Here is a 14,149-nt window from a genome sequence, read left to right as displayed (position 1 = left end):
CTGAAAATGAGACACACAAGCACGTCAGTGTAACCTATCCAATTACTTGGCCTCAGGGAGAAGGTCATATTCAGATGGCCTGATTTCCATTGAGTTTCCATGTCAGATGTTACCTGAAGTTTTATAGTCAACTGTGTCTGGGTCTGGGGTCTTCAATACAAGAAAGATGTGGAACTGCTGGAGTGGGTCCAGAGGAGGCCACAGAGTTGATCAAAGGTCTTGAGCACCTCTCTTATGAAGAAAGGTTGAAGAACTGGGCTCGTTCAGCCCAGAGAAAAAAAGGCTGCAGAGAGACCTCATTGTAGACTTCCTGTACTTGTAGGGAGCTTAGAAAGAGGAGAGAAAGTGACTGACAGTGATGCAACAGGGGAATGGTTTAAAACTAAAAGAGGGGAGATTTAGATCAGGTATTAGGAGGAAATTTTTTACTCAGAGGGTGGTAAGGCACTGGAATGGATTGCCCAGAGAAACTGTTGATGTCCCATCCCTGAAAGTGCTCAAAGCCAGGTTGGTTGGGGCCCCAGGCAGACTGATGTAGTGGCTGCCAACCAGCCTAGAACTGGATGATCTTTGACATTCCTTCCAATCTAAGTCATTCTACAAAGTAAGCAACAGTAAGCACTAGGCGCAGAGAGTACTGCCCTTGTACAGACCCTGTGGTAATGGCTAGTATTTCATAAATGATGTCTGAATGTGAGTAACCATCATCCAATCACCTTCCTCTCAGACTTTTTCTTCTAAGCAAAACACAGGAAATGTAGGAGTATCAGTGGTGGCACTTTGATACATCAGATTCACGATTTTATTTGTGCTCTAGTTAATCAGTCACAGACTATCTTGGTGCTCTGACTGGAAACATGAAGTAGCCTGTTATTTTGTGTGTAGTAATAGATTTTCTGTACTGCAGAATGCATATACTTTGAATAACTCCTCTCACATAATGTGTATGTTTTCCATTATAAGCAGCTATTCAATCTTTTAGCAGTAATTGCTGTTATTTTTAAATATATAGATTATAGTCAATACCTGGGAGTTATGCCTATTGATCGGAAGAAAAAGTCAGTTGAAATAAATAGGCATTGCTAGTCAATATGTTTCCATGCTGAACGGATACAATTTCCATAATTCTAGTTAAATAAGAGGTTGCCTACATACTGGCCTATTTAAAGAATTTTATGTCTAAGGAATAAGAATCAAAGAGAAATATCTAATGTTCTGTCACTAGATTTTCTACTTGTTATTTTAGGTTCTGTTCTATTGCTCTACTGTAGCAGAAAAGAAATGCTTTCATGCCTGTGATACCATTGTATTCTGAAGCTCCAGGCCTTGCCCAGTGGTACTACCTCTGATCAGTAGCTTTAATAATTTAAAAGTCAAACCTAACGCTGAGAGAGGAGGGGGAAAACACTCACTTATTGTGAAGCTTGACCCAACGTAACTTGTTTTACACATCCAGCTGTCTCAAAGAGTTTCAGGGAAGAGCAAGACTTAATGTTTACCATGGAGGCACCATCATGCATGCCACTCACAGAGTTAGTTCTTGTCTAGAATAGATGTGTAGCTTGGGGACGTTCAAAATAAATGATGTTCCCTTGCTTCCAAAGGTACGCTATGAATGGGGCATTGATATGGACTGGATTTGGAAAACTATGTAATGGCCCAGTTTCCTTACATGAAGTACTGAAAAATGAGAAAGCTGTTAGTTTTCTCTCGTGCATATATGCTTCTAGAAGAGAAATAACATAAATAGAGAGAGGCTGGGTAGGCATAAAACGAGAAGCTGGGAGTGAATGGCAGTGTTGAACAGAATAAGATAGGAGGCAGTACAGGAAGAGTGAAGAGGAACAGGAGAAAATGCAATTATGAGGGTAGCAAAGAGGAGAAAGGAGGTCAACATATCGGTAGAATGGAAATATGATAGAAGGATCAGGAAACTGGGAACGGAAAAAAAATAAGCACAGAGGAGAGAGCACAGTGAGGAGACATGACAGATTTTGTTTTTAATGAATAGCTTAACGTACTAGATACTCAGAATTTTTCTTCTAAATAAGGCAGCCAAGCCATCATCTTAACTGGCCTTCTCTAAGCACTTCCTTAGAGCCAAACAAATATGTGTGTCATCTCATAATGTGATTATGGCCAATGATGCAAGCAAAGCAGGTTTGAACCCCATACCTGTTGTGTGCAGGGTTAGCTCTTAAGGAAGCTGCAAATAGACAGAAAAAACAGCAAACTAACACAGCTTTCACTTGTGTTGCATTGAAATCTTACATTGCTTTGGCTAAAAATGCCTGGAGTAATTACTGTAACACTACAATAATCCTACAACAACACACTTAAGCTTATGGTAAAATTGTTTATAAAAATACTTTTGGACAACTTGAAGGAAAAATGTTAAAGAAATTGAAATTTGTATCATGCCTTGCATTTTATGTTTCCCTTCTCTAAGCCGTGCGTTCTTTGCTCATCATGCAAGAAGTACTATCTGAAATAAAGGACAGCACATATTAGCTCAAGTAATTCTATTCATCAACTGTGTGTGGAAACACAGGATATTGAGAGCGGCATCAGTTGGCTAAGAGGTTATTTAAAGTGATGAAAACTGCCAAATTCTGAAGTGCCACTCTGGTACGTTAGTGGATTAGTGTTTAGGCATTACATTGAAATGTGTTGCAGACTCCAAAGGGGTCTGCTTGACAGGACAAACCTTTTGAAAAGATAAAAATGTGAAGGCTGGATAAGAACATGACCTAAGTGCTATACAGATGGTTGGAAAATTCAGAATCTGAAGTCAGACTTGGTTCTCTCTTTTCATGGCCAGTAGGGCTTGTGTGCATATGTAATGTAATGCCATTTAGCAAACATCTACAAGGTCTGGAAAACAAAAAATAACAAATTAATGGCAATTATGATTTTTAAGTCCATTGATATTCCTCCCTGCCCAAGAGAAAGACTACAACATGGTCTGGAAAAGCTATTATCAGTGTAACATTTACCAGAAAATACTGGTGTAAGGAGAAGTTAAATACAGAGCAAACTCCTTAGCTTTTGCAATATTAAAATATAGATGATAAATTATTGTCAATGTAGATAAACTACTTACTTTGCTACTGCAGATGCTGGATGAGATTCTGCAAACACTCTCCATTCAAATATCCTGTTGGATTCCCATATACTATCTGACAAGCAGTAATCAGGGCAAAGTACTGCTGAAATTAATTCCTGTAATACTGTGGGTTTTTTAATGAAAATCATGATGACAAATTATCTTTGTTGTTCTCTTCACCGTTTTATCCCTTTTATACTAAGTTAATTACATAGCATTTTCATGAGCCTACTATGCATGTCAAAGGAAAAGCAAAATGCTGTTGGCTTCTGGAATTTGTCCAGACTTTCACAAACATATGTGAATTTAATTCTGATAGGTTTTTAATTTGGGAGTTCTTCATTTATATTTTTACCTGTCAAACTAATTCAACTTCTCTTAGCAAAACAAGTGAGAGCAAAAAACCTATATTCTCCTTCTTACTTGTCTTCTACGAACAAAGTGAAAGAAATAGTAATTGCACATCTCACAAATTCATGATTTGGGGCTTAAAAACTGGGATGTTTAAATTTGTCAGTACTGTGAGTTGCAAAAGAGGTGCAGCCAGGCCCTGTGAAATGTGAAACATTGATAGGCAGCAAAATCTGTGAGTTGGGATGGTTGTGGGGGTTTTTTTGTTTGTTTGCTTGTTGTTTGGTTTGCTTTTTTTTGTAATCTCAACCTACTTTCCATCTGTGTTTTCAGACGTAGATGTAGCCTTTAAAGAAAGTCTTTCATAGGAACCTCCAAAAGTTCTGCTGAACACCTATATATAGAACTCTCCTCACTTTGCTGGTGTACAGTCTTACTTATTTCAACTCTCCTTTCATACCCCAATTACTTATCAGCCCTACAGAATTTCTGGCTTACTTCCTGTTTCTGATGTGCTTAAAAAACATTTTATTATTAGTTTTGTGCCTTCAGCAAATTGCTCTACAAAATCTTCTTTGGCTGGGCTTATTAAATTTAACTTGCCAGACTTGATATTCTTTTCTATTTTTCTGTTTGGGAATTGACTTCCACTTTCAGAAGAACTTCTAGTAATCTCCTTTACTGTGCTGTATATTGAAATGGTCTAGAAAAAGCAGAGAACTTTGAGAACTTTGGGGAGTTTTTCTTTTCATGTTAGCTGCCATCCTCCAAGGAATGATCTGACATTTGGTATGCAGTTAAAGATATCAACTAATTATTGCTCTTTTTCTGAATTGCTTTTCCTGTGTCATCTCAGAAAGGGCACTGAAACATGAAGGGTCTAATCATAAAATTCAAACCATGGGGCGAAATAAAAGGGAAGCAGTGTGGAAAACAGTGAGCAGAAACATTGATGCAAGCATGAATGGGTAAGGACGAAAGAATACAATGAGAAAAGCACAGACTGGAAGAAGTTATACAGACAACAGAAATAGTGATTGTACCAAAATAATCACTTCTGAAACATTAAAGGTTTCAATACAGCTTGCACTGAAGAGAAATGGGACAAGTGTTAGGCACCTGAACTGTGACTAGCCCTTAAATCAAGTGTTCTGTAGATTCGCAGGAGCTTTGACATTGTCCTTTGTACTCAGCACTGGTGAGGCTGCAGTTTTTGGCCCCCCACTACAACAAAAACAGTGAGGCCCTGGAGTGTGTCCAGAGAAGGGCAGCAAAGCCATAAGGGGTCTGGAGTACAGGTCTTATGGGAAGCAGCTGAAGGAACTGGGATCATTCAGTCTGGAGAAGAGGAGGCTCCAGGAAGACCTCATAGCTCTCTACAGTGACCTGAAAGGAGATTATAGTGTTGTCCTCTTTCCTTTGATAACAGTGATAGGATGAGAGGAAATGGCCTCAAGTTATGCCCGGAGAGGTTCAGATTGAATATTAGGAGAATTTTCTTCTCCAAAAGAGTGGTGAGGCATTAGAACAGACTGCCCAGGGAGTTGGTGGAATCACACTCTTTAGAAGTGTTCAAGAAACATGGAGATGTGGCACTTAGAGACATGGTTTAATGGGCAAAGTCATGTGTTGATGGCTGAACTTGGGGATCTTAGAGGCTTTTTTACAACCTATGGAAGAAAATGATTCTATTGTATGAATTAATGTGTATTTAGGCAAAATTACACTCAGATATAGTTAGTGGTTTAGATATGGATACATGCATGTATGCACATATCCAACTTGAACAATTCATTTTGGAACTGAACAATTCTAAAACTTTTAAATGTACTTACCACCTCTGGAAGTAAATTTAAAAACTGGTAACACCACACATATACATACTATATCTGTTGTTACTCTTGGATTTCTAGGGGATTCTGAGATTTTCACTGAAAGGCCAATTTGTAACCATTATTTTTTAAATCAGGCTTAACAATGAGGATTCTGAATTCAAAGGAAAGGTCTAGATCCCCCAAATGTGTGAAATCAAGTTAAACAACAGCACTGGTCACCTCTGACTTAGCATTCTTTCAAGGCCCACTGCACAGTGAATAGTGAAAAAGTCACAGGACAAGTTACAAAACAATTGGGAGCCATTGGCACCTGGATTGTAGTCAGCCCTCACACCAGCTGTTACCTAGCTTGAGTTTGTTTCTTAGTTGGGCCCAAGATGTACAATTTAACCTGTGATGCTTCCTAACACTTCCTCTGCAAGGACAGAAGCTTTTTTTGCACTGATCACTGGTGAGCTGCTTATTCCAGGTGTGTACCATCCCTACCATGAAGGGCTCATTGTATCGTTTGAGTCATAAAGGCAAGGGAAAAAATATATATAATAGAGGAGTGAAAGCACAGGGTAGACCTTCAGTTCATCCATCAGATCATTTAAAAGGTTTGTCTTAATATTCTTCGTAAGAATGTCAGTACCCACTGCTTTTTCACCAACAGCAAATGAGTGAAATTCTGTAGGACAGAAGATTCTGAATTTGATTTATCAGGAAATGTCCCTTTGTTATGTCTGCATACTTGGAATTTGGTTCTTCAGTTCTGTTAATGTGTTCTTTCACTGTGATGTTTTACATGTAACTAAACGCCAGCATTTATACTGAACAGAAGTCTTCTGTCAGCTTGTACTTCAGATTTCCCTACCTCCTCATCAGTGAATATTTAATGGTGCCGGGCTCCGTAAGAGAAGCAGATTCTCTTACAAGAAGAACAAGGGTACACAGACAGGAAAGTAAAGAATAATAGGAAAGGAGATGCAAAGGTATAGGAAAAAAAGGGCTGAACTTAGAGAACATTGCTGAACATCTTTCCTCTTAGCAAAGTTGCAGACATTTGTAATAAAAATAATGGAATGAAGTAGGCTATGAAGTTGGATATAAAGTGCCATTATAGCCAAGGTATGATTTTATGTTGAATAAAGTTATCGTGCTAATTGTTATTTTTGTTGTTTTTTGTTTGTTTGTTTGTTTGTTTCTGTCATTCCAAGCCACACTACTTGAATTAGCCAACAATGGTATAATCTGTCAGGAAAGCTGTAACCAAAATACCTGGTTTTAATAACTCTAGCCTCAAACACAAATATTTACTGAAATTTTGGTATTATCTGCCAATATTGATGCAATGCATGTTCTGTTGTTACTGTACAATGAGTGACTGCCAATACAGACTTCAAAGCTGATCCTGTTTTTAAATCTATTATTTAGTGTACAGCTCTTCCTGATCAAACATTATTCAGACTCTACCCTGGCACACTGATAACTCTTACGTTGCACCAGTGTATAGAAAAATCTCACAGTAGACATTTACATCAAGAATTTGATGTAAAAACACAAAAGCCTTTTTCTAAGGAATGTGAACAGCACAATATGGAGAGCATGTTACAAAAATTATTGATCGTTATAGGAAAATGGTTTGTTTTTTGGGGGCATTATATAATCGACGTCTCTGGAGACAGAATTAAAACTGACACAAGGTGAATTTTCTGTACATGAGGACTCCAGACTCACAGAAGATGGATTCTGGTAGACGCTGTTGAATCTTCCAAGAACGCAGAAGCAGCAAAGTTAAATTGAGTCCTCAGCTTTCAGTAGCAAACTGGACTTGCTGTAAGCATAGGCAAAGCAGAAACTGCCTAAGGTAGAAGGCTACTGGGAAGACAAAGTGCATCAACTCCCCACTCCCTCCCACCAATTTTTTCCATATTAGGACTGCGAAAGACAGGTTGACTGAAGCTGCTGCTGCCCCTAAAGTAGGAGTGGAAACTATTGGTAGAATGCCCAGTCCCAGCAGCTGTGATAGTTGACTAGAATCAGTCCCTGGAGGCAGCAAGATTAGCAGCGTGGATCCTCTTCATCTCTCTACTGCAATTCCCGACTTTTCTGTGGCAGTCAGAAGTAGCCCTATCCCATCTGTTGTTTTAGGAGAACTGACTGCCAGCTTTGCCTGATCCATTGAAAAGCCTGTCACTTGCTTTAGAATAAAAGACATGCAAAATGTTGTTAGTTGTAAATGAAGAATCATCATGGTGTTATTTACATGTAGAAATTCAGAGTGTGTCCTTGGTTGAAGTGCAGTATGCACTACACTACTCGCTCCAAAATGCCAATGGCAGTCACTATTTCATTCTCCACTAATGCCTGTCTCAGGTTCTCCATTTTCTACTGCAAGTTCTCTGAGGTGAATTTAACAGGTTAGTGTTAAACCTTATTTTCTTCATTCAGGAAGGATGTCATTGCTGTTTGCATTTGAGATGTGAACCACAAAGGTAACCACCTTTTGTTTTGACTTTCCAGCTTCCCAGTGTTTTCACGATTTGTGTCTTGGCGATTTCTACTCCTTCTGCCAACAGTCTGTGATCCTGGGAATTTCCATAGATGATAAGTTCAGTAACCAAATTCAGAGTCTTGAAGCAGAACTCTTCAAGTCTATTCTGTAGCTGTCTGGCTGATTTTTGTGCTCTGGAGCTTTGTTCCTGCAAGTTGAAAGGCCTCAGATCTTCACTGATGGAACTGAAGTATTTCTATAGATCTGTGAATTGTTCCCTCAGTCCACCTCTTGCCTGTGATATTCCTTCATGTCACAGCCAGTTCTTTTCACTGTGGCAGAATTTTACGTTGTAACCGCTTTTCTGGTTTTACAATTCCAGACAGCTTTTTATTCTAACTGTTCAAAAGTGTCACAGTGAGCTATATTATAATGCTTCTCTTTATCATCTATGCTGGGTCAAGAGTTGGATTTGTGAGGTTCCTGAGGATCAGATTTCATGCTCTTTATTTCATGCTCCTTATGCCTCCTTCCTCTTTGGAGGAACTTATGCGCTAGGAAGAACTTTCTCTCAGGTTTTGCTTGGTCTCAGTCTTGAAGGGCTGCTGTTTGGCTTGTTCCCTGCTTCCTTGGTCTCCCTATTTCTGGTAGGTTTCAGCTTTTTCTTAAATAGAGCTGCCTCCAACAGTAAGCAAGATCTAACTTTTATGTGCAGATATCCTTGCACTTCCCAGTAAAAACCAAAGGGTATCATGGCCGGATGCCTTCTTTAGCTTTTGTCTTGAACAGTAGCTCCCATTATTTCAGTTGTGATTACTGTAAAGGAGCTTGATTGGTTTTTAGATTAGCCCTTTCTGAAGACTGGATATTTGCTTATCAGTTTTGATGAAATATCAAGAAAATGCAATAGGGCACTCTAAATAAATAAAGAAATAATCACTATGAGTTTTACAATAAGGAAATTGTGGGTGATTTTAAGTCTTCACAGTCAAACTTACCGGGTACCCCACAGTAGCTTTGATAAAACCGACATGCTCCCGATGGCAATGAAAAATGACCTTCTACCTTCTCATAACAACTAACTATGGCATCAGAACTTGTTTGAAAATCCAGAGAACACCCAGAACTGTGCAGTATTTCTCTGCCATCTGTTTCTTAAAAGAGAGGAGTTAGTTCATTGCCATCAGGGTTATTCCTTACCTCCTCTTCTTGCCCATCCCCCAGCAACTCTTTGAACATAGGAGGAAAATATTTGCAAGCTTTGATCTTCTCTGACCCCATCACAGGAGACACTCATGTCTTAAGACACCCTGTGTATCCTCCTTTGCCTTCATTTTCCACCAAAAGCTTACTGATTTCAATCTGTTTCATCTTGCTCCTCCATAGCGCCAGACTAGCTGAGGGGTGAAACTGCCAAATTACGTTAAGCAAGACTTAAGGGCAAACATCCAAGTGAAAGATTAAGAGCAAAAGGTTATTAATAAAACCATGATGAATACAGTTCTGGTCTATACTTAACAACGTGACTCCTGCTCTTTCAAGTATCCCCTGAGGGATTTATTTTGTTCTGTCCTGCTCTGAGTGCAGAAGATGTGGATTCATGAAGTCTGCCTCCCAGGTGGCTAGCTCACCTCTGAGAGATTTCCAGTTCCAAGTGCTCGGTGTTCCTTCAGGGCTCTGTTTCTGGATGCAAATGAAAATGTTGATCATGTTTCTTGAGATAGGCACCTCAGATGCATAAGCAGACATTTCCATGTCAGCCTGGCAGGGACTGTCAAATGAATAAATACAGCTGATTTTGCCTCCTGAGATCAGACGTGTTGTGCACCAACAGCATATTCTCCCTTTGTCCTTCAGCGGCCAGCTGACTAGCTGCCCATGCCATTGGGATTCTTTTTAACTTCTCAGTGAGGTTATTTATACAATTGTAATACGTCTATTATGAGTGATCATAATGGCACGTGCTCTGCAAGATTCATGATCACTGGTAGGCTAGTGACTATCCACAGATATCACAATTTATCAACATGAATGGCAGATGCTGTAAAATCCATGTGGTATGAATACATACATAACATTCATTGTACATAATGTTTCAGGTATAGTGTCTTGTTTTGGTTTTTTTGTTTTTTTTTTCTTTTTTCTTTTTTTTAATATTAGCCTTTTTCTGCTTTACTGGATGCCTACATACAAAGTGTGTTTTCTTCTGACCCAACCACACTGGAATTCCAGGCAGAAAGTATCTTTTATAGTTAAACTGTAATACCATTAAAAAAGAACATCTTTTTTAATCCCATTTTTACCTTATCTTTTATACTCCCTGTTCACTGTAGATATGGTCTGCCTTGGTGCAGAAAACAGATAGGAAGCCTAGTTGCTGATTTTCAAGATAGACTTCATTTTGGACATTATAGATGCAATAGACCTTGGTTTTGGCTGCCTTCAGAGAACAGTTTCAACCAAGCAGAGCTGATGTGGTAACTCTGCATGATGATTACATTTGTGATTGTCCAGTGAACCTGCTTAGTCTACACACCTGAGTGTGGACACCATTATTTTCATTCTGACAAAATGATGTGGTAGGAGAACACAGCAATAACCAGGGTGATCTTCTCCAGCCATAAGTTGTGTTATTGTTTGTATCATGTTCTGTCTGTTAAACATTTTTCAAATCAGTGGAAGAAGGTTCCAGTTGTTTTACGAAATAGTGTATGAAATCAGCTGTACAGTTTTTTGTCTCCTCTGCAAAATTTCTAGGAAAAGAAGTAGGTTGGTGTTTAAAGGGATGCTAAAAAAGACATTACAACACAACAAGATTTTCATTTTAGAAAACCAATGACTAAGAATGAAAGGTTTCCCCTCTTTTACCTCCACTAATACGTTATATATATATGTGTATATATATATACATATATATACACACATATATACTATACATTTGTGTCTCTATTAGCCAGCCCATCCTATCTAATTCATTAAACGATGACTCAGATGTGCAGCATGCCTCGGTTTTTCTTCTCTTTCCCTCCCAGGAAATTACTCTGTGTTTGTGGGGTTGTACTGTAAGACTCATTTGCTTTTGGCTTGGGAACACATGACTGAAAAGCCATCCTTGGCACTGGAGAACCAGTAGCTTTTGGGCTTCAGAAAGCAGAGGCAATTCTTTCTCTATCACTGGAAGTTCCACTGACTCAAGGAGTGGAGGAGCCTGGCTCAGTCTCCTTCCAAGGATTTTAGGGCATTACAGTTTTTCTGGAAATGGGAGCTTAAACTGATGCCTAGAGAGCAGCACATCTACCCAGCTCACTGTGTGTTCAGACTGAACTGCATGGCAGGGATTTTAATGTGAAGCTCAAATTATTCACAGTGACGGTCTTACAAATAAATAAATAAATAAATAAATAATATATATATATATATGCATATATATACGCATATATATGTATATAAAAGAAATAAATTCATCTGGTAAAGCAAATGCAATGTGAAGAAATGGAAGAGAAACTGAGAATAGGTTTTTCCACTGGTAGTGGCTTCACATTTGGTAGTACAGAAGCATTTTTTTAATCTGCATTGCTCATTGTCGTGGATGAACCAAAGGGGTAGAGAGCTACTCAGCTTTCTCCATCTTCTCAGCTCCAGCTACTGCCTGATGAATAGGGCTCCTAGTCACCTGGTATTGAGATATGTTTTATGGCTCACTTGACACAACTCTCTTTTACAATCTTTGGTTTCTTCACATCCAGTGAACTTCACTGTGCCTTGATTTTTTGGAGGGCTACATTTTATTGCCTATCTGTTTAACAGAAGGTTCCTCTAACTCACGGTATCTAGTCGATCACACACGAGCTTTTAAAATGAGGTATTGACTATTCTTTGTTCAAACAAAGATTAAACTTTATTTCCAAATTTTGAATAGCTTTTTTTTTCCCCCCTCCTTTTCATTTCTTTCCTCCTTTTTAAAGTCTAGTGCATGATGTTGCTGCATTTGCAGAACTTGATCCAGAAGAATCGAAGAACATGCTTAAGGAAAAGAATGGCATGTGGTTCATGAACCCCATAATTAGTTCCCCTTCCTAGCTCTAAGCAGTAATTAAATCTGTCACTTCTGCTCTGCTGATTCATTTATTTAGCTATTTAATTGCTCAGCTGAATACATCTTTATCTCCGGAACTGCAATATTTTATTCAGACAAAGAAATAGCATAATCCATTATTTTTTTTTCTTTTTTCCAAGAGCAGGGACATGTAGAAGAAAAGAACACTAATACCAGATGATTTGGTGGTGTTGTCAGTTTTCACTTATCAAACAAAACAGTGTTTAAGGGAAAACTTCAACCATTGCTTGAGGATAGCTTCCCATATATAGATTTGTTTCCCCAGGAAATTATGTCAAATGCTGGGAACCAGTCTGTTTGATCTATATTTCCATTTCCATCAGTTAACTTAAAGCACTTCAGGGAAAGTGGTCACAATCTTCTATAAAACCAGTATTCTCATCTTGACCTAATGGCGGAATATTTTATAAACATTTTAAATGTGTTAATATCTCCTAAATTATCTGCAAACTAAATGATCTCCTAAATTATCTGCAAACTAAGTGACTCGTCTTCAAATACAGAATTTTGATTTACAAAGAAACAGCTTTTTTTAACACTTACAAGCTTAACAAGCACTGAATACATCTCTGTAAGGAGTATTTTCATACATGCAGTTTTTTCTTGTTTTCTTCATCCTAAAGGGGGAGGTTACAAAATTCCTTTGCTGATTTTTACCAATAGGTTGGAAGAACTGATGTAGGAAAGCAGCCTCCTCTGGAAAAAGCAACGAGGACCATGTAAATACAGATCAAGTCAAATGGGGCTTTTTGTCAAGGCAAGGAAATATTGTGAGTTTTGTAAACTTTGGTGTTCCCTTGTCTCTGAATTCTGTAATGATAGTTGATCCAGGAAGCAGAAGACACAAAAAACACCAAAGACTCAGAGAAGAATATTTTTATTTCATTTCTGGCATCAGCAGCTCAGTTTTGCCAGTTTATTCACCTGCTTAACTGGCTAGAGTTTTGTACTGTCTACACAGTCTTGTGTTTCATTCCATTAGCAACTTATTTTTGCTGTCTTTTCCCTCAGTTGCAGCTATACCTATGTTTACATCATAAGCCATCTTTTTCCCAAGTATGTTTGTTATTCTAGAAACAACTTTCTGCTTTCCTGGAAGGGGTTTTGTTGTGGTTCACAAGGATATTTTTACCTTTGGTGAGGATCCAGCTCATGTATTTGCAATACAAAGCATGTCCATAGTGTCCCTGCAGAGACCTCCACCTTGGCTCCACTGGAAGTGAAAGCAGGCCCCTACATGAAGATCAGCCAGCAGAACGGGAAATGGGCAGGATTTATTAGCGATAATAATTTATTGCGATGCCTTGCAAATACAGCTGCACATCTCGCGATACCTCTGGCTGCTGAGCTATGCAGGCTTCCCCCTGCCTGCACCACATCAGGGGTCTCTACTTCACTCACCCCACATGCATGGCCCTGTTCTCAGCAAGAGCTTTGTCAGCCTGTGGGCTGGTGGCCATGGCCCGACAATGCTCAGTCAGTATTGTCTGTGTAGTGTTATTGTTCTGCATCTGTGCACTCTGGCTGACTGAAAGCTCTTTGTTAAAAGAAAGAATATTTCTCTCCCCGCTAAAACTAGGAAGTCTGGAAATCTTGCGGGCAGTTTTGTTCATACTGTGCCTGTGTCTGCGATTCTCGGGCATTTTGTATGAGCTTCACTTACATATTATGTCTTTTAAATGCATTTCTTCAACTGATGTCTGCTAAACATGCACTCTTTGTTATGTAGGACATATACTTAAATTCAGGGAGTTAGTAAAGCAGCAAAAACTATCTCTGGACATCCTTTGAGGATAAGGGTGCTTTGAGGATAAGCCTGTATGTGAATGGGTTTAGTGTGAGAAAGCAGTGCTCAGTGTGGCAGGACAAACAAGTAAGATCAGAGGAGGGCACGGGAATGGAACAGAGAAAATAACGTTTATTTGTAGTGAAAGAGAAATTTATTACTGAGCTGGTGGAAAGTGAACACAGGAAACGGGGATAATTTCAGATGGCTTTCATCTCAGTTAAAAGAGAACATGAGGTTAGCCATATTAGCAACAGGATTAACTACTTTTACATAGACGTGTACGTAAACATTGAGACACAAGATCTAGAGGGACATCTGGGAATGTCTGTGAGGGGGAGAAGGGGACACTGACCATCAGCTTCCCCTGTGATTAACTTAGATGTTCTCATCCTGCCACCAACAGGCTAGTAATTACTACCTCCGAGACACTGTTGAGTTTATAGGCAGTCAAACAGGATGAAAACAACGCACTATT

At 39.0% G+C, this 14,149-nt stretch overlaps 1 protein-coding gene across 18 annotated transcripts in view; it reads left to right on the top strand.

Annotated features, from left to right (window-relative positions):
* LOC140248656 (poly(rC)-binding protein 3-like) overlaps positions 1–14,149 on the top strand; it is a 471,372-nt gene that overhangs the window by 317,201 nt on the left and 140,022 nt on the right. The gene's annotated exons all lie outside the window — the stretch shown is intronic.

Source organism: Excalfactoria chinensis, chromosome 2, assembly GCF_039878825.1.
Source record: "Excalfactoria chinensis isolate bCotChi1 chromosome 2, bCotChi1.hap2, whole genome shotgun sequence".
NCBI lineage: Eukaryota > Metazoa > Chordata > Aves > Galliformes > Phasianidae > Excalfactoria > Excalfactoria chinensis.
The sequence above is the reverse complement of the archived record's forward strand: the minus strand, read 5'-3'. Positions and strand labels throughout refer to the sequence as shown.